This window comes from Gossypium arboreum, chromosome 7, assembly GCF_025698485.1.
Source record: "Gossypium arboreum isolate Shixiya-1 chromosome 7, ASM2569848v2, whole genome shotgun sequence".
Classification (NCBI taxonomy): Eukaryota; Viridiplantae; Streptophyta; class Magnoliopsida; order Malvales; family Malvaceae; genus Gossypium; species Gossypium arboreum.
This window is the reverse complement of record NC_069076.1, coordinates 15,025,999-15,046,047: the sequence shown is the minus strand read 5'-3', so window position 1 is coordinate 15,046,047 and position 20,049 is coordinate 15,025,999. Positions and strand designations below refer to the sequence as shown.

The following is a 20,049-nucleotide window of genomic DNA, read 5'->3' as shown; positions in this document are numbered from 1 at the left end:
TTCATGACACTTTTTTTTTGTTAACAACTATATTTTTTTATATCTCTATTTTTATATTTAATTTCTATTGTTTTTCCTTTTTTAAGATAATTTTATAATTTTTCATTTACATTTAAAAAGATCATTTACATTTAAAGAAAAACAATCTATTAAAATCTAAGAAAAACAATTCATTTATATGTAATATTCTTGCAATCAAAGAAAATGAACTGTCATGTCTCGAAATGTGGATTAAATGTTCAGGTTGAATTTGTAACTGTTGAATTTATTTTAATTTTCTGTTTGAGCATGCAATTGGACTTTTGATTGGGCGAGATCTATCAAAATGTCAGAAATTGTATCGATTCCTCCGGATTTTCTAGTGTAGAAAACCCTAGTGTGTCGAAACCCTAGGTATTTAAACACACTTTCTCATTGGTCGGCCCCTTCTTTTCATCTTCTTTTGTTTCTATTGTCGCTCTTAACAGTAGCATTCTCTTTTCCTCTCTTTTCTTCTTTTCTTCCTCTGTTTTTCTTGGTCGTCGTACCCTAGTTATCATCGCATCCACCACCACCTTTGAACTGCCAATTTCACTCCTCTTTTCGAATCACCTTTTGTTCATTCAAACCCCGTTAGTGTTTAGAACTGTCAATAATCATTCCCGTTCCCAGTTGTAGTAGGTTGGCAAGTGAAACTCCCTATATTGATTGGACTCCATTTTTGGTTACACAATAAAGTTGTGGTTAACCCTCTTTTGTTTTGTTCAATCGACTTCTACTAGATCTTCTTGAAACCTTTAATGTTGATTCCTATGTGTGATGTTTTGTGTGTATCTCAAATAAACACAATCCCTTCTCGAACCATGAAACGAATAAGATCTGAACTAAATAAGTACACCGGAGGAGTGAGGGTGAGGCACGAGCTTATAGGTGAAGGTGTGTGTCTTGACTGTTTGTTCCGTGTATGTGTCTTAACAGTGTATAGCGGTGTGTGTATGGGTTAGGCCAGATATATAAGGATTTATTTGTGCATATTGGTTCTTGATTTTATCTATTAGTGTTAGTACAATATTGTAACACCTCAATTTATGGGTACAAACCTGAATTTTTTAATCTGAAAGCTTTTGGTTGCTTGTATTTCTCTTACATTTATCAGGTTAAGAGAGAAAAATTGGAAAAGAAAGTATATACTGGAATTTTTGTAGGCTACAACTCATCCTCAAAAGCCTACATAATTTACTTGTCAAACGTAACAAAGTCATAATCAACAGAGATGTCCATTCCATGAATCAGATAGCTGGAGTTGGGATGCTGACAAAAAGATTAAGTTTCATTAGGAATATTATGGCATATATGATGAACCTGTTAGAGGAACCCAATCACTTTCTACATCTATCAAATGTGTAATATTGTTGTGATAGAGCCTACAAGGTATGAAGAAGCTGCATCTGATAAAAAATGGTTGGTTGCCATGAAGGAAGAGCTTAGCATGATTGAAAAGAACCAAACATGGGAACTAAATCAAATCATAACAATGCTATAAGAGTGAAATGGGTTTATAGAACCAAAATCAATCTTGATGGTTCTACAAACAAGTATAAGGTGAGATTGGTCATCAAGGGGTATGATCAATTGTTTGGGTGGATCTTTCAGAAACTTTTGCCCTAGTTGTCAGGATGGATACTGTACGGATGTTATTGGCCCTTGTTGCACAAAAGGGTTGGCTTGTACACCCAATGGATGTCAAATAAGCTTTTTTAAATGGGTACTTGGAGGAAGAAATATTCATTGAAAAACCACAAGGCTTTGTTGTTCAAGGAAAAGAAAAGAAGGCGTATTGATTGAAAATGGCATTATAAGGCTTAAAGCAGGTGCCAAGATCTTGGTACAATAGAATTGATGCATATTTGCTTGACTTAGGTTTCGAAAAATGCCTAAGTAAATTTACTTTGTATATCAAGAAAAATGCTAATGAATTACTTGCGGTGTCTCTTTATGTTGATGACCTACTTGTATCAGGAAAGAGACTGGACTGATAGACAAGTTCAAAGAGGAGATGAAAGTGGTCTTTAAAATGACAGATCTTAGAGAAATGACATTTTTTTCTTGGTATGCTGGTATGACAAAAGCAAAATGAATTTTTTGTGTGCTAGCAAAAATATGCAAAAGAAGTTCTAAACAAATTTAACATGGAAGCTTGCAAGCCGACTACAACTCCAATGAATCAAAAAGAGAAGTTTTTGAAAAAAGATGTAGCTGAAAAAATTAATGACAAACTATATAGAATTTTAATTGGTTGTTTGATGTATTTAACAGCAACCAAGCCAGGCATCATACATGTTGTGAGTTTGTTATCAAGATACATGAATTTTGCTAGTGAAATTCATTTTCAAGTAGCAAAAAGAATTATGAGATATGTAAAAGGCATGATTGATTATGGCATAAAGTTCAGTCAAGTTGAAAATTTCAATCTCCATGGTTATTCAGATAACAATTGGGCTGGATGGGCTGATGATATTGTAGCACCTCATGTTACTATTTTAGTATTGATTTTGGAAATTTTTTTTTTAGTGTTTGAAGAAACAAGAAATTGTTGCACAATCCACAGCAAAAGCAAAATATGTGGCAGCTACTGCTGCTGCAAATCAAACACTCTGGATCAGAAAACATTTGACAGATTTGCATATGAAGCAAGAGAAAAGCACATAGATATTTGAGGAAAACCATGCTGCAATATCAATAACTAATAACCCGGTATTCCATGCTAGAACTAAACATTTCAAAATAAAATTCTACATTTTTTGTGATGTTCAAAAGGAAAGAGAAGTGCAGTTGGTTTATTGCAATACAGAAAATCAATATGCTGACATTTTCACAAAAGCATTGCCTAAAGCTAGATTCAAGTTCTTAAGACAAAAGCTTGGAGTTCGCAGCCCCAACATCAAGAAGGAGTGTTAACTGTTATGATTTTTGAAGCTGCAATTTGTCCTAGTCTTTAGGCAAATATCATCCTTTATTTTTAGGCAAATAAAATAGTAAAAAAAACAATTTAGATTATGGTTCAATAGCATATTTTTCTACATTTTAAATTCATAAGCTTGTTGTATAAATAGATAGCTTGGAAATTCAAGAAATCACAAAATCACAATGATTTCAGCAAGTTATTTAATATACTTTCAGTTCTAGTTTACGTAAAAACAAGTCTCAATACATTTTATCTCATCCTAAAAATTGTTGATCAAATTTAGAGAGGAAGTGAAGGAATGATTGACAGCTTTGAGTTTTTTGCTATCAAGTGCTAATTTTGAAACAACCTATTTAAATAATCTATTTAAATAATTGTCTAGGCAGACTTCCTTAGAACAGCCTTAAGTGTTCTTGGATGTTGGCATTTTTTTGCTTGGATCTCCATAATTGTTTTCTCCATAAGCAAATGTATCCATGACTTGTTTTATTTCATCTCAAACCATGGTGATCAAATTTGACTGTTAAAAAGAAGTAGAGATCGACATACCTTATCCCATAAGTCTTATCCTTATCCTTCAAGTTATTTATTTGGTGATTAAGCTGTTAATTTATCTTGATTGATAAGAGTTTATTTTAGGATAATTATTGGAGATAATTTAAGAAGATAAATTCAACTATAATTGAGAGTTTTACGTTATCAAGACTATTTGGAAAAGCTGTCAAAATTTAGCTTATAAATAGGTTGATGTGAGGCCTTTGGAGTGTTTTTGGCTGGTTATTTATGTATCTTTTACTTGGTGTATTCGTGCTATTGTGTTAGGCTTTTTTATCGAAGAGTTTTATTGATTCTATTGTAAGATTTTTGAGTGAGTGATTTGTAACAAGTTAGGGTTATCTATTGTGGCTGCAATTACTTCTTTGTATAATGGTAGATTGGGCTTTAGCCAATAAGTTATTGAATAAAATCATTCATTGAGCAATACTTCACAGAGTATGATTGGTGAATCTGAACTGCATTAATAAATCTATTGTGTTTATTTCTTTCTCTTATTTTCTTATTGTCTGTTTTTTGTTGAGCTTATGTTCAAACATTTATCTAAAGATCAAATTGAACAGAAAGAAAAGCGAGATTCTAACATGAATCAACTTCAAGTTTAACTAAAACCCAATAATACCTTCAAATAATAAAAATCTTCAATAAAAATCAAAAATAAAATAAAACAAAAAATAAATTTGTTTACAACATATATTTCAATTCACATATTTCATTAGATGTTAAAAGTTGACATCAATATATAAAATATTTTACATTAACATTATAAATCAAGTTTACTTTTTATACATGTAGCAAAGATATCTTAAGTTTATATTACATGAAAAAAAGGCTTTGTTTGGTTTTAGGAAACAAAAATTATTTTCATTTTCATTTTTTGGAAATAAAAACATTAAGAAAAAATTTTTGTTAAAAGTTGTAAAATGATTTTAGAAAATGAAAATATGTGAACATTTTCACTAAAAATGTTTTATAAAATTGAAAAAGTTGAAAACAACGAATTTTAACTTTAAATTTAATTAATAAATTGATCCTAGTTTCAATTCATTTAAACTTAAAAATATTTTTTCAACAATTTTAAATATTAAAATCCAGATAAAAGTAATATTTTATTTTATTTCTCAAGTTTCTATTATAAAAAAAAAAAAATAGTGTAGCAAACATTTTCATATTTTTAATATTGAAAATAAATTTTTTATTTTTAAATATGCTTTTGATTTAAATAAATCTAAAATCTATTTTTAAAAAATAAAATAAAATAGAAAATATTTTCTAAAATCAAATAGAGATTAAATTGCTGTAAAAATTGATGAGCCAAATTGATAGAATGGTAATTTTATAGGGAGCAAGAATTGTTTAGGATCAAATTTGAGGATGGTGTTAACAAAGTATTTTATCACTTGATGTATGATTCAACCGTAGAATAAATTTTACACTTATTATTATTTCTCATTTAAGAGTTAAAGCACAAGTTTATACTGTATTTTATTTGACTTAATTTACAACTCAACTTTGATTTTCATTTAATTTTGTTGGGTTTTTTTTATCTGCTGGTTCAATGTTCTATTTTAATGAATATGTATTTTTACTTAGGCAATCATTTTGAGCCTCGTAAAAGTTATGGTTAAGTTAAATTTGGTCTATTTGAATATGTCATATTTGACAAAACAGAAGCATGGGTCGACTTCGATATTAAGTCTTCCAATTGAATGTCTTGAGGCGATTTGATAAGCATAAAATTCTTTTATGTATTAGTGATTAAATTGTTATTTTTTAGAGATATATGTCAAATTTATTGAAGGGCGTATTTCAAGTCATTGGGGAACTTGTTTATGAAGGCTATTGTGAGGTAAATACTAAATATAATTAATGGATAAAATTAACCTTTAAAAGAGTGTTTCAAACCTATCAAAACACTGATTGTTAGTCACGTTGGAGAGCCTATAAATAAGTTGTTGATTGACATTCATCTTTAGTCGTGTGGAGTGTCTTTGACACGCCCTAGTGTAGGGATTTGTTATTGAGAGAAATTAGAAATTATGTAAATGTGGTATTTGAGGGAGAGTAATTTGTACAATTAGAGACGATATTGGGGATGCAAATTCTTAAGCCAATAGGTGATCCGAACAATTGGCGAATAAAATCATTCTCTGAGTGAGACTTCGCAGATTTAAAATTAAAAAATCCAAACTGCTTTAACAAATATCTTATGCCAATTCTCTCTTTACTTACCTTTTTGACTCACTTACACTTTAAATTTCTTTTGCAAACTCTCTTAATTCTATCTGATTTCTTTTCCATCAAAAATTAAACCGATTTTTTTTTTTTTTTTTGTAATTTGCAGTCAAATTAATTTACCTCCTTATCTTGCCTACCATGAATGATTGTTTTTTTTATTCTTATATTCTCCTCACTTAGCACCTATCATAGCATTTGCTACATAACATTAAATCTAGTTAAATATGATTTTAAGTATCAATCTCATAAGATGAGGTATGTAACTATTTGAGCATGCATACAAAGATACCTTAAATTATTATACTTTATTTAAATAAGTCTTTTAGGTTATTTTGTAGTCTTATAGTTTTATTCATGAAACTCTTTAATTTTAATATTAAAATAAAAATATTTTAAATTTTAAATTTAATTTTCATTTTATTCTAATGTAAATTTGATAAGAATAATTTATTAAATAAAAGTAAAATAATATTTTTGAAAGAAGGTCTTTAATAGCGATTATGGTAAGGGTGTCAAGTTTGAAGAGGAGAAGGTTGAAGCAATTTACTTTTCAAATGAGGATTCAAATGGTTTTTGTCCAAGAAACAAAACTCGAGTCGTGTCAAGATTGGCTTATATATAGATTATGGATCTAACTTTCAATGGATTGCCTGTGACTCCTCTGGGATTAGTTGCTATATGGGATTCTGCCCTGTTTAAGAAGGAATGGGTTGTTACTAGGGAGAGATTTATTGCAATCAAAGGCATGTAGGAGGGCCTTGACACTGATTGTAAATGTTTATGCACCTTGTGGTTGTGAGGAGAAGAAATCCTTATGGGCTGAGCTGCTTTAAGTCTCAGGGGGCTGGAAGAGATTCGAATGTACTTCTGTGGGGGTTGGCGTCTAAGATTTCAATGATTTTATTTCTAAAGCCGAAATGGTTGATCTATCATTGTCTAATAAAAAATTCACATGGCATGGTTGTAATAATAATAATAATAAAAGAGTCGTATTGACAGGTTTTTGGTTTCAACAGATTGGATTTAGAAATTTGAAGGCTTATGTCAGAAAGAGAAGTATATCAGACCATTGCTCTATTGTTCTATTGTCTGAAATGGTTGACTGGGGACATCGACCTTTCAAGTTTTATGAGTGCTGGATGAACTATAGGGATTTCAAACCTATGATTGCAGAAAAATGGAAGGGTTTTCACGTGGCAGGAAGAGTGGGATTTCGCTTGAAAACCAAACTGAAATTAATGAAAGACTATCTTAAGCAGTGGAACATGAGGAGAAGATTGAATGTTTTGATAAATTGGGAGAATCGCAATCTCTTTCGGAAGAGGAACTTGTGGCTAAAAATTTAATGTCGATATTTATCGGTAATCTGAAGGGCTTATTTTACGGCCCTATGGGCAGCATGGATTCCATCATAGCTGAACTATATGTAATTATTTGTTGACTGCCCTTGGTGTGGAAGCTTCGATCTTCTGGTGTAATCGGATTCAATGTCTGCTATTTCATGGGTTAACAAGAAAGATGACAGACCATGGAAACTCTGGAGATTTTTCAATGAATTGGATCTCTTAGTTAACCACATCGAACGAGTTGAATTTGTCCATATCTTCAGGGAAGCTAATTCGACTGCAGATTTCTTTGATAAAAAAGGTGTCGCAGCTGCGCATTTCTTTGTGGCTTGGATTTAACTCATTTTACTTTATTTCTGTCTGGTTTGCTTTGCTGTATCTCTGGAGCTGCCCTTTTGTGTCTTTTTGCTATCTTTCTCTTTCAACTTGCCTTTCTATTAATATATTGCTTCTTTGATTGAGGAAATAAAAAATAAAAAATTATAATTTTTTTTATTTCCTCTAAACCCATAAATAAAAAAATAATGCATTTCAATGCATTTAAAATCACATCTTTTTAAATTAACAATAATGTTCATGCTAGTTGAGTTAAGACTCGATCAGCAAAATAAAATAATATTTTAAAATTTCTTCAAAGTGCTTACATATATACCACGCCTAATCACTTTTTTGAAAATTTTGATTATTTTTTTAATTTTAATATTTATGTTAAAAGTGTATAAAATTTCTATTGCATCATCAAAACATTAAGAGCCTAAAATTTAAAATAATTTTACTTTTTAGTATAAAATCAAGGGCTTTTATGAGTAAAAAAACTAATTTAAGGCCTTTTTTTTACTATGTTAGCCTATTCCTATATAAAATGAGTGTTTTATAAAGGCTAATATGCTAAAATAGACCTTAAACTATTATACCGTATTTAAACAAGCCCTTATATTATTTTTGTAGCTTTAATAAGCTCCTAACCTATCATTTTTAACCTATGAAAACCCTTGATTTTAATATTAAGATAAAAATATTTTGAACTTTTAAACTAATTAGCATTAATGCTGATGTGAACTTGATGAAAATAGTGTATTAAATAAAAGTTATATAATATTTTTTAAAGTAAAGCAAAATATTATTTTAAAATTTCTTGAAAGTGCTTATATATATAACCTACTTAATCACTATTTTGAAAATTTCGATTATTCTTTTAAATTTTAAGTGATGTTAAAATTGTATATAATTTCTATTTCGTCAACATGTAATTAAGATAAAAGCTTGAAATTCAAAATAATTTTATTTTAATGTTAAAATCAATGGATTTTATGGGTAAAAATAGTAGGATAAGAGCTCATTGGCTTTTGTACCTAAAAATAGTGAGCTTTTTTTTCAAAATATGTATCACAAAAAATTATTTACCAAAACACGTCTTTTCTAGTTTGGAGGAGGGGCCTCGACATCTATAAATGTTAAGGTAAAATTTCATAAATGACCTTTTGGGATCAAGAATGAGAGAAGGAAAGAGAAATTTGACTGACAAGTATAACTTAGGACTTTAATTCCTATGTATGTCAAGATTAGTTTAGTATTTTGACTACTTTTCATACTTTTTAATTATTCTCTTTCTTTCTTAATATATATTTTATATATAACACATTTGACTATAAGTTCTCTCTCATGATGTTTCTTCAATGGAAGAAACTCTTTAAAGCTTGAGAAAATTATTAAAAGTGTGGCTCTATTTATAAATGAAAGTTTTGGTGTCAATTACATGGGCAAGACACAAACTCTAATTGTAACTTGAACTTACATCTAGTAGGCCAATGTAACTTGCCATTTTTAGTTTGCATCTTTTGACTAAATTTGTTGAACTCTTTAAAAGGACATCCTTGAGGAATTTTAGCAACATATTATTAAAGATAAGATATGAAGAAAATCAAGTTAAGCAAGGATATTTTGAATTTTTTCAATGTGACCAAGATTATGCATTTAAAGATATTTGGTTTCCATATTGAAAAATTTAACAAGCTAAATTTAAAAAGTTAGAGATTCACATTTATTATAATTTTCAAGCCATTACAAGCTTATTTAAGAGAAGGTTTGTTATTTTTTTATATGTGTGATTGAGAGAGCGCTTATCTATTCTAGTAAGGAACTTGTTTTTAGTGCAAACTTGTTGTGAGCAAATTGTGTGTTGTTTAGATTGCAACTAAGCTTTCAAAGGAAAAAGTCATAGTAGGAGAGAGTGATCTATATTGTATAGGAATGATGTTGCAACTTGGTGAGTGAGTTGAACTTAAATCATGTCTTGTACAAGGAAATTTATAGTGGATTACTTTTTGGGGAAGGCCTTGTAGACGTAGGAAGTTTTCAAATTGCGTAACAAAACTTGTGAGTCCATCTCTATTTTTATATTGCTAGTTAATAGGTAAAGTTGCAATTGAATATGCATTTGGAAAGCAAAATCAATTAATTCTCAATTGGCATTAGAGTGGGACACTTGACGCACTACGTGACTATCATTGTTTTGCTATAGAGATGGAAGGTACATCAATTTCAAGTCTCCCTATGCTATATGGCACTGTTTATGCCCATTAGAAGGCGAGGAAGAGAACATTCATCAAGTCCATAGATGAGAAATTTTGGTGTTTGATCTTAATAGGTTGGGAGCTTCTAACAATTGATGTTGATGGTATAAAGACTTTGAAACCAGAAGTTACTTGGACTAGTGGTGAAGATAAACTGGCCAATGCAAACTTCAAGACCATTAATGTGATTTTCAATGGAGTAGGTCCCTAAGAGTTCATTCGTATTTCAAATTTTACTGTTGCTAAAGAAGCTCATACCATTCTTGATATTGTTCATGAAGGAACCAATATTGTCAAGCAGTCTAAGTTTTATATGCTAACAATAAGATTTAAGACCTTGAGGGTGCAAGACAATGAGACCCTACCTAAGTTCTATGCAAAGTTATATGATATCACAAACCAAACATTTGCTCTTGGTGAAGAGTACTCCAATGTTAAGCTAGCTAAAAAGGTGCTTAGATCTTTACCTAAAAAATTTTGATTAAGGTGACTACTATCGAGGAGGCAAAGTACATTAATAATGTGAGGGTTGGTGAACTCAATGGCTTATTGGAAACCTTTAAAATGAACCTTGAAAAACCAAGAAAAGTAATGTAAGGGTTGGTGAACTCATTGGCTCATTGGAAACCTTTAAAATGAACCTTGAAAAACCAAGAAAAGTAATGACAAAGTAGAAAAAAAAAAAACATTTCATTGCAAGTTGCAATCCTAGTTGTAATTGAAGGTGAAACTACCCTTATATCTGCAAGAATATTTGGCACATTTTACCTAAAATTTTAATAGGGCTTTTAAGAATTTGACTAAGAAGAGTAGGAACTTTGATGCCAATTTTAACTTTAATAAGAATAAGGGCAAGGGAGTAGTGATCAACGAAAATGCACCCAAAGAGAAAAGGAAAGGGATAAAGTGTCATGAGTACCAAGGTTTTGGTCATATCCTAGCTGAAAGTGCCAGTACTTTGAAAAAGAAGAAAAAAGCCACTTTGAGTAACATGGAGTATCGATAACTCCTCAAGTGGAATTGATTATGATGATGGTGATGAGAACGAGGAGGAGAATATTGAAAATTATGTGGCATTCACTTTCTAAGTTATAGTTGCAATTGCAGTTGACTCTGCCATCGCGAGTGATAGCAATATTGAGCCTACTGGTGATTTCATGGAGACCTGTAAAGATATGCTAGATAAGTAGGATCAGGTTTCCAAGAAAAATGAGAGACTCATTTATGAAAACTTCAAGTTGAAATAAAAGAATCATGATCTTGCGAACTAGATCAAAGCAAATGACTCTCTCTTGAATGTTAAGTTTGCTAAATTGGAAACAACTCTACAAGAATTGTCTATTCATAATTTTATGTTGAAGAAGTTAGGGTTTAGTAGTGATAAGCTTAATCATATTCTTGTAGTCAATAGAAGAGACCTTAGTAAAAGAGGAATTGGGCACGTTGACAAAAGAGATAAAACTATGCAACTTACTATGATTGTCAAAGTTTAGTGTAGCAGTATGTTTTCTATGATATCAGAACAGTGGTTTTGGGAACATAAATTTGACAAGTAAATTATTATTTTTTTATTATTTTAATGTTTACAGGATTTTATTTAGGTCGTATTAAAATTTTGTTAAGAAATTTTGATGTTTAAGGAGTTAATTAAGTAAAAAGGACTAAATCGTAAAAAAAAGGTAAAAGTTGAGTTCTAATAGCTAAATGAGCCAAATAGCTATGAAATCTTAAATTAAAGGACTTAAATGGTAATTAGACCATTTAATGAGTTATTGGATGTACATGGCATGGTTTTATTGAAATTTTAATGGTTTTAAAAGGTTAATTTAGCCATTTGGTAATTAAAAAGAAAACTAAATAATAAAATATGAACAAAACATTGTCATCTTCATCTTTTGCTAAATTGAAAACCTAAAAACACCATTAGAGAAAGGGGGATATTTGGTCAAGCTAACATTGGGTGTATGGTATACAAATTTGTCCCATTTTTAATTATTTTTATGTTTTTGAGGTCGGTTTAACTTAACCTAGATAGCTTGGGGGTTAATTTGTAAAAATATTAAAGGTTAAGGGTTATGCCATGAATGATTCTTGAATGGTTTTGATGTTAAATGATATATTATGAATCCTTGTTGATAAGTAAACAAGTTTTGTAAAGTAATTTTTTATGAAAATGGCATTTAGAGGCTAAATTGTTAAAGATATAAATTATAGGGTTCTATTGTGAAAATATGATAAATATGAGTACTTTCAAGTCCCTTGCATGTTTGGTTAATATGGAATTTGATTAAAATGGTTATATTTTAAGTTATAAGCTTAAGGACTAAATTGTGAAAAGTTAAAATATTAGGGGCAAAATGATAATTAAGCATAAATGTGAATTATGGATTGAATTGAATGTTTAAGGTTAATTTAAGTACTTAATTGAATATAATTATCTATTTAGATCAAGATAAACCATGTATAGACCTAAATCGTGGAAAAACAAAAGCCTCAGATTAGCTCGACTTCGTTTCTATGCTTTAGTCGTCGAGGTAAGTTCGTATGAATGTTTATCATGTTTTTGCTATTCAAATTGAATATTATTATGCTATTTATAATGTAAATGTATTGAATTATAACATTATCAATGCTATGATGAATTGACGAATATCGAGTCCCTGTTGAACCTTAGGAATTTATAAGATACAAATGACATGTCATTAAGGATTTCATGTTTCGGGTGCTGGTCTTGAATGTCCTACCAATGGTGAGGTCCTACATTTGTTGCGGATAATCCACAGCTCGTCTGAGCAGCATCGTGTTGCTTACATTTTGACCTACAGCTCGTGTGAGCAATGATGTAAAGGAATGGTTATACGTAAAGGCACACTTAGTGTGAGCTTCTCGGGTATCCGATGTAGTTTTAAATGGTTCAACGGGCAAGAAAAGGGAACTAATTGGTAAGTATGCAAAGTGATTGATTCATGGTTTGTGGAAATGAATATTGAGTTAAATGATGCATTTACTTATGAAATTCATATACTTTATGGTTGATTTTATTTGTTTTATGATCAAGAACACTAATTTGTGATATGGTGATGTTGTATAGGCTATTGCTAAGCATATGGCATTGATGATGATTTATGTTTAATCTTTGAGTTGTTATAATGACATGTTAAGTTTAGTTTTAGTTTATACGAACTTACTAAGCAATGTTGTTTACTTAGTTTCTTTCCATTATTTTATAGATCATCGGAAGCTCAATTTGGTTGGAAGCTCGTTGGAGATCTATCACACTATCCAGAAGTCTTTTCTGTAGTTTTTGAGCATTTTGGTGAATGGTTTATAATGACATGTATAAGATAGTTTAAAATGATGTTTTGATGGAAATGTAAATGGTAATTTGGTATGATTGTGCCTTGATGTTTATGAATGGTTGTTGGACTTATCATGCTTGTTTAAGTAAGTCATTTTGGTCACTTTCATGTACATGTATTTAAGGCTCCTTTTATGGTATGTATGAATGGTTTGAATTGGTCATTGATGGTATGTTTTTGTAGTCTATTTGGTTTAGGTTGATTTGCATGAAAAGGGGCATTATTGGCATGTTTTGGGTAAGTAAATGAATAGGTTATCATGTATGAATTGGTACATTATGGACATGTTTTGATGGATGATGTCTTGATATATTATGATGGCATATTGGTAAGTGGAATTAGGGTTTTAAAATGACATTTTAAAGGTGAGGACACGGGTAAGGACACGTGCTGGGACACGGTCGTGTTTCCCTATTTCGAAGGTTACACGGCCTGAGTCACGGGCATGTCTCTCAGCCGTGTGAGGCACACAGCCATGTGACCCCTGTTTCCAAATTTTTATCACTTTTTCCTAATCTTACCACATTGTTTCAAATTAGTCTCGAATTGCTTCTAAGTTATTTTTAGGGCCTTAAAGGCTCGATTTAGGGACGATATGTATGTATATGATTGGTTTACAGTGTGAGTACATTATTGAATGATGTTAAGTTCAAATGTTTTCGTTTGTATGGTAATGCTTCGTAACCCTAATCTGACGAAGGCTACGAGTTAGGGTGTTACATTAAGGGTGTTGCTGACCAAGTTCTATGTTCAACGAATTATGAGATTATTTAAACTAAGAAACCTAACAAGTTTGAACACAAGGATATGTAATGGGTATTGAATCCACTAAAATAAATTCCTACGCCTAAGCAAAATATAAATTAGGAGTATAGGGAGTAAGGTTGATCCTATATGGACTGATCTATCTAAATTTGTAACTCATTATATCTAGGGCGTTTCCTATGCAGTTTTTGTGCCCAAAAATTATTCAAACTTGCATAAAACATAAATGGTGGATTTAATATGAATATAACTAAATAATTGAAAATAAATAATAATGCAATAGAAATAAGAAAATTGTGATTAAAATTGAATAAACCAATAAGAAGGAAACTCTAGCTTCAGGTGTGATTTTAACTCCGACTTCAAATTGATCTCGAACAATGGATTTTTTCCCCAATCAATAAGTCGGTTATAGTAATTGAGGAATAGCCTCAGACCACCAACCTTTCCATATGTAAATTTCTTACAAGAACAACCTAACAATAACCCTTACCAAGTGAATAACCTTGAAAGCAACTTCCACGATTTAATTCCTCCACAACCTTATGAGCTAGAAAAACCTAGCTCAAATCAATGGCCTCAACTAAGCGGGTCGTTTAAACTTGATTGTTAACTCCCTTGATGTATCCAACCACTCGCTTAATTAGTCACGTCAATTTGTTATTCGGTGGGACAAATACAACAATTACAAATCATATCGAATCATCAATAGTTTGCTATCCAACACGAAATCAAGGGGCACCCTTCTCAATTTGATGTTAAAACGACATTATGAGATGACCAAATCTATCTCCTAAATTGGAGAATTAACAAATACGGAAATGAAGAGTGTTGGTACATTTTCAAGCCTCACAATTCTAACTTAGATTAATTATTAGAATAAAACCAAAATTGAAATTTAGTTACTCATAATAAAAATCAATCAAATAAAATAAAATAGAATTTAATTAAAAAAATAGAGGAGTTAAGAGAACAAAATGGCAGTGGTGAATTCCACCAGTCCTGTGCGAAAACAAAGAAAAATAATAAAAGAAAATTTAAAATCAAAAGTGACGTTCCTATCTTTAGCTTTTTAAAACTAAATTAAAACCAAGTATTCTACTCCTAATTAACTTCGTAAAGATAAAATTCAGCATTTATCTAACCAAATAAAATAAAGATAAATAATGAATGATAAAACCTAATCTTAATTGAACTCCAAAATATATTATTTTTACAAATAAAGTTAAATAAAAATAAAAATATCCTAAAAATCGTGCTCTTTAATTTCTTTCCCATGCCAAATCTTACAAGTAATTCACATTTCAACTTGTATTCTAACACTTTGGACATGTGTTGCGCCTACATAAGAAGTAATTGATAAAGTCCCAAAAGTAGTAGCAACAATATCCCAAATTAATTAGAATTAACCACCAAAAATATGTCAATTAAGCGCATTATCATCATGTAACATTACTATGGTGCCTTAAGTCATATTAGGCCAAGATGCTACAAGCTTTGAAAGGATCTAAGAAGAAAACATCCATTTACATCTCACATTGCAACTCGAGTTTCATTTGATAGATGGCAAAAACAGAAGCTTGTATGGAGAAAAAAAGGACCAAAACTGTCTCATTGTTACACATTAATCTTTAAAGGCTACCACTAATCATATTTGGTACTCTGATAGTGGGTGTCCCAGGTACATGACCAAAGATGGTAGCTTCCCTAAAAAATTCCAAGAGAACCACAAAGGTGGGGTTGTAAATTAACAGAGTTTGAACAAAAAAAATGTTTATTCATAATCATTTGTTTATTTTTAAGTTTGTTCGTATTCGATTCGTGTTCATTAAGAAGTTTAAAATTGTGTTTGTGTTTGTTTATTTTAAATTATGTATATTCATGTTCGTTCGTTTAAGTTAAATGAATGTGTTGGTGAACATTAAACGAACATGTCCGTGAACATGTTCACAAAAATTTTCACAAATAATAAACAAACAATAAATAAATATCTTATTTTTAGATATAAAATAATCAAATATAAGTATTAATAATTATATTATAAATAAATAAAATAAACACACAAACAATAATAATTTTATTAATATATAATAATCAAATAATAAACGAGTTTTAAACAAACTTTAAATGAATATAAATGAGCTTGTTCACCATAAATGAACTTAACAATCTTTATTCATGTTCAGTTTGTTTAATAAATGAGCCTTAAAATCTTATTCATGTTCATTTATTTAGCTTGATAAACGAACATAAATGAATAGAAACTAGACTATTCATTAACTATTTATCAAACTCTCTGTTAATTTACAGCCCTACGTGAAGGTAAGGTGACCTTTGGTGATAGCAAAAAGAGAAGGATTCTTGAAAAAGGTGTTCTTAATGTAGAAGGCATGTAACACCCCTCACCCGTATTCAACGTCGTAATAGGGTTACGGAGCATTATCGGACTTATAAAACATTTAAACATTCAATTCACATATAATTTTACATTTTATGCAAACATTATTCAAGCTCAAGCACAATGTCCCTATAACGAGCCTACGAGGCCCTAAACATGCTTTGGTAGTGGTTCGAGACTAAACCGATAACTTAAAAACTTTCATGAAACCTTGAAAATTTTTCTTAAAACAGGGGACACACGCCCGTGTAGGCTGACTGTGTGTCTAACACGGCCAACAGACACGCCCGTGTCACAGGCCGTGTGGACATTCGAAATGGGAGCACATGACCGTGTAACACCCCATACCCATACCCGAGACCGGGATAGGATACGAGGCATTACCGAGATTTTTAGAATAATTTCAATTAATTTATATTATTCAGTATTCATTTTCATGTTTCATGTAACATCCTTTTCATATATTCAATTCAAACATCATATAAAATATGATACAATATTTAAATTGTCATATTGACATGCTCATTCAAGTTATACGAACCTACCTGACTAAATTGCAGAAATTCCAAAATTTAGGGGCATTTTGGTAATTTAACATTTTCCCAATTTTCACCCGATCTTAAATTGATAATTTCATTCAATTTATTAATTTAGATAATAAAACAATTCATTCCCTTCAATTTGGTCATTTTTGACATTTTTATAAAATTACCCCCTAAAGTTTTACTTTTATTCAATTTAGTCCCTAAGCCTAAAACATGCAAATTAGCCATGCTAGTTGAATATTCATATATATATTTTCCTCCTCCTCCTCCTCCTCTCCATTCCACATCCTTAATGTATATATCATGCTTATAAGTAACATTATCAATAATTTCACTATTGACTTATATGTATATTCAAAGTTATCCATCCGTGTCATAGTCACTAAATTATTTATATATAGAGCTATAAAACTTCAAATTAAGATCTGCTAATTTTCCCTGAAACTATACTCATATATCTTCTTACCATAAAATTTTCAGAATTTTTGGTTTAGGCAATAAGTATAGTTTATTCTTTAAAGTTACCTCTATTCTGCTATCTGACAGTTTCGACCCTTCTTCACTAAGAATTAATTATAATTTTCCCTGAAACTATACTCATATATCTTCTTGCCATAAAATTTTCAGAATTTTTGGTTTAGGCAATAAGTATAGTTTATTCTTTAAATTTACCTCTATTCTGCTATTTGACAGTTTCGACCCTTCTTCACTAAGAATTAATTATCTCATAGTACGAGATTCAGATGATGTTCCCGCTTATTTCTCTTGAAAATAGATTCATTAAGGATTTTAAACATATAAATTTAAGCTCTTAATTATTTTTCTCAATTTTTTTATGATTTTCCAAAGCCAGAATAGGGGAACCTGAAATCATTCTGACCTTGTCTCACTAAATTTATTATATCTCACAATTCACAACTATAAGTGAAAGATTTCAAGAGAGCTTTGAATAAAATTGTACTTCTCTTATTAACTAAAGAATTGAACTTAAATAGAGAAAAAAAAAAGTCCTAATCCTAATTGGGAAAATAGTTCCCTTATTCTAATAAACTACTAAAACATAAAAAGAAAATAGTTCCCTTATTCTAGTAAACTACTAAAAGATAAAAATATTTCTAGAATATGAATAAAACTTATCTATCCAAATAAGATTTATCTACCTAAATAAATTTAAAATATATACATATTTCAACACCCTCCCTCAAGTTGGTGCATATATATCAATCATGCCCAACTTGCTTACAAGAAAATCAAAGCTTGTCTTAGAGAGTCCTTTGGTGAGTATGTCAGCAATCTGTTGTTTTGAAGGAACAAACGGCATGCACACTTGGCCTTCTCCAATCTTTTTCTTGATAAAGTGTCTATCAATCTCAACATGTTTAGTTCTCATCATGTTGGATGGGTTGTGAGCAATGCTAATAGCGACTTTGCTATCACAAGACAACTTCATTGGTGAAGTTATTGGTTTCCTCGGCTCTTCCATAATTCTTTTTAACCAAACCGTTTCACAAATTCCTTGAGCCATTGATCTAAACTCGACTCTGACTACTTCTTGCTACAACAGTTTGTTTTTGCTTCGCCAAGTCACAAGGTTTCCCAAAAATGTACAGTATCCCGATGTAGATCTTACATGCATTATTGAGCGCCTAATCTGCATCAGATAAGCTTCAATTCCTTTTTGTTCGGATTTCTTGAAGAATAAGCCCTTTCCGTGAACTCTTCAAGTATCTTAGAATTCAAACACCGCTTCTTCATGTTCCTCCATTGGGGAGTGCATAAATTGACTCACTAAGCTTATCGCAAAAGCTATGTCCGGCCTTGTATGTGATAAGTAAATTAACTTACCAACTAATCTTTGTACGCCTTTATCAACTAATCGACCTTCTTTATTTTCAAATTTTACATTTGGATCAATTGGTGTGTCAGCTGGGCGGCAACCACTCATCCCAGCCTCTTTTAAAAGATTAATCACATATTTTTTCTGAGAGACCACAAGACCCTTCTTTGATCAAGCAACTTCTATTCCAAGAAAGTATTTCAAAGGACCCAAGTCTTTGATCTCAAACTCCAATGCTAGATGCTCCTTGAGACGTCTTATTTCATCCACATCATCTCCTGTAAGAATGATATCATCGACATAAACTATAATAACAACTATTCTACCTTTGTGTGAATGTCGATAGAACATTGTGTGATTAGCTTGCCCTTGTGAGTAACCTTGTTTTTTAACAACTTGAGTGAATCGTTCAAACCAAGCTCGAGGAGACTGCTTCAGACCGTATAAAGATTTCTTGAGTTTACATACTCGAGTTCCAAATTTTTCTTCAAAACCTAGAGGAGGATCCATGTAAACTTCTTCTTCAAGTTTTCCATTTAGGAAAGCATTCTTCACATCTAATTGTCGTAAAGACCAATCAAGATTAACAGCAATTGATAAAAGAACTCTGACGGAATTTAATTTGGCCACTGGAGCAAATGTTTCAAGATAATCTATCCTGTATGTTTGAGTGTACCCTTTTGCTACCAACCGGGCTTTGTATCTATCTAAAGATCCATCTAGTTTGAATTTGGTTGTGAACACCCATTTACGATTTATTGCTTTTTTTCCCTCTGTAATTCCATTGTTTCCCATGTACTGTTTTTTCAAGAGCACGCATCTCCTCTAAAATAGCCTCCTTCCACTCAGAACCCGTAAAGCATCTTTCACATTTTTGGTATTTGGACGAGATCGAGACACGAAACAAAGGTTGAGAATGTCGAAGATAAGGCTTTATAGGATACAAAGTTAGACATGGGATATTTGACAATATTTTTAACACATTTTCTTTTGGCAATTGGAATATCTAAATCAGAAAATTCATTGGCTAGATTATGAGCTTTACCTGGGCTTTTGACAGGATCTTGCGGGTCGGATTCTTGGTGATGAATCTGGTGGATTCCACTTTCTTGATTTCGATTTCTTCTTGAGTAAACAATTAACTCCTTTGTTTGTTCTTTATTTTCATGATCAGACTCTACACCTTCATCCTCCTTTTCATTAACATTAACATCATTAATTTTTGTGTTAATTATAAATTCGCCTTCCCCATTATTAGAATCCCTATGTTGTATATTCCTAGTCTCTTCTTGATCAATTATAGAATCTTCTTTAGTATAATTCCTCCCGAAGATTAGAATGAAAATAAGATTTTGTTTCAACAAATGTGACATCCATGGTAACTATAATCTTCCTATCAATTGGATCATAACATTTGTAACCCTTTTTATTAGAAGCATAACCAACAAAGACACATTTTTTTGCTCTAGGATCTAGTTTACCTTGGTTG

The 20,049-nt window shown here is 30.9% G+C and overlaps 1 long non-coding RNA gene across 1 annotated transcript; it reads left to right on the top strand.

Moving 5' to 3' along the window:
- The first annotated feature begins 19,455 nt into the window (after positions 1-19,455).
- On the top strand, positions 19,456-19,798 carry LOC128295270 (uncharacterized). Its single transcript, XR_008285617.1, has 2 exons — positions 19,456-19,507; positions 19,621-19,798. It is a non-coding gene; the product is annotated as an uncharacterized LOC128295270 (long non-coding RNA).
- Positions 19,799-20,049: the final 251 nt, after the last annotated feature.